Here is a 2,245-nt window from a genome sequence, read left to right as displayed (position 1 = left end):
AAAGAAAAAAAAAAGGAAAAAAGGTCAGAGACAGACCCTCCCCTGCTCCCACTGTTAGGTATCCCACAAGTAGATCAAGTTACATACCTATAACATATGCAGAGTGTCTAGGTCAGTCCTATGCAGGCTCCCTGGTGGGCGGTTCAGTCTCTGTGAGCCCGCCCCTATGAGCCCAAGTTAGTTGATGCTGTAGGTTTTCTTTTCTTTCTTTCTTTCTTTTTTTTTTTTTTTTTTAATTTTCGAGTCAGGGTTCCTCCTTAGCTTTTGGTTCCTGTCCTGAAACTAGCTCTTGTAGACCAGGCTGGCCTCGAACTCACAGAGATCCGCCTGCCTCTGCCTCCCGAATGCTGGGATTAAAGGCATGCGCCACCACCGCCCGGCTGCTGTAGGTTTTCTTGTGGTATCCTTTACTGCTCTGGCTCCTACAATTCTTACTCCCCCCTCTTCTACAGCTCCACCCAATGTTTGGCTGTGGGTCTCTGCATCTGTTTCCATCAGTTGCTGGATTAAGCCTCTCTGATGACAATTGGGCTAGGCACTGATCTATGAGTTTGGCAGAATCTCATTAGGCATCATTACATTGACCTTTTTTTGTTTTGTTTTGTTTTTGGCGTTCAGGTAGTCAGGGATGGGCTCCTTCTTGTGGCATGGGATTCAGGCTGGGCCAGTCATTGGTTGGTCACTCTCACAACGTCTGCGCAGCCTTTATTCCAGCACATCTTGTAGGCATAACAAATTGTAGGTCAAAGGTTACGTGGCTAAGTATGGTGAGTTCTTGATCTTAAGTTTAGATTCTACTTTGGACAATAATAGAAGACTAGTGCAAGGAAGAACACACACATCAGGGTAAACAGAAACTGGTATGTTAAAGCTGAATAGAAATGTCCCAGCAGCAGTTTGCAAAGTCAGAGTTGATTCATGCTGCATTTATTTTACCTTGAAAAGACAGAAAGCACCTGATGGTGACCCTGTAGTATAACAGATGAAAATGTCCTTTTTTTATTAATTAAATTATTTATTTTTGGTTTTTCGAGACAGGGTTTCTCCGTAGCTTTGGAACCTGCCCTGGAACTAGCTCTTATAGATCAGGCTGGCCTCAAACTCAGAGTTCCACCTGCCTCTGCCTCCTGAGTGCTGGGATTAAAGGCGTGCGCCACCACTGCCCGCCTGAAAATGTCTTTTAAAGATGCTTTTTGTAGCCGGGTGGTGGTGGCGAACGCCTTTAATCCCAGCACTTGGGAGGCAGAGGCAGGCATATCTCTGTGAGTGAGACCAGACTGGTCTACAAGAGCTAGTTCCAGGACAGGCTCCAAAACCACAGAGAAACCCTGTCTCGAAAAATAAAAAAAAAAAAAAATAATCATGGTTTGAGATTTTGTCTAGTTATATAATAAGAATATAGAGTTTTGAGCACGTAAATAGAAAATTATTAAGACGGTGGAAATATGTCAAATTGGTAGTTGATTTGGTATTTAATTATCTAAAACATCTAAGTCCTGTTCTGTGTGGTGCTGACATTAGAGATAATGAGGACAATCTGATAAAATTAGAGGTATCACCTGTATTAAATTGGTACTGTGTAGGGTCTTTATAGTCACATCCATTAAGTAGAGATTACTAGGACAAAGTTAATTGATTGTTAAGAACAATGGTAGTATACGTACATATTTGCTTTGGATGTTAACGTTTCATTTTTTGGTAAAAAGAAGTAGTTTAGTAAAATTTAGAAATTTTAGTACAGTTTTCACCAAGTGTGATTTAGTGAAAATATTTGTCAAGTCTGAACATTTAAATAGTTATTATTGACAATGCTTTCATCTTGGATGTATTAACCAACATTTGGACACTGCATTTCTTTTGTGTTTGTGGTCATGGATGTGCGAAGTTGTCATGTTTGTTTGAAGCAATCTCTTTTCTGTAAGCCTAAAGCAAATTTGTTCCTGTTAGCTTAAGCACAAATATTTGATTTCAGGAATTTTTCTTATTTACTGTATGACATTTATTTGAATGGGGAGAGAGATGGGATACATTAGATTGCCATCTTTCATTTGTTGCTAGAGCAAAGTAATTCCTGAAGCCCTACATAAAGAACAGTAGCTCTTTGAATAACACACTTTTTCCTCTCATAGTTTGCCATTCTTTTTAGTATTATTGACGAGAAATTATAAACTTATTTTCATGTTTATGTTAAGCTACTTTGTATAATGAATTCAGTGCACTTAAAATATCAGTAATTTGCTGTCAG

Source organism: Alexandromys fortis, unplaced genomic scaffold, assembly GCF_014885135.2.
Source record: "Alexandromys fortis isolate MF-2015 unplaced genomic scaffold, M_Fortis_MF-2015_v1.1 scaffold_190, whole genome shotgun sequence".
Classification (NCBI taxonomy): domain Eukaryota; kingdom Metazoa; phylum Chordata; class Mammalia; order Rodentia; family Cricetidae; genus Alexandromys; species Alexandromys fortis.
The sequence above is the reverse complement of the archived record's forward strand: the minus strand, read 5'-3'. Positions refer to the sequence as shown.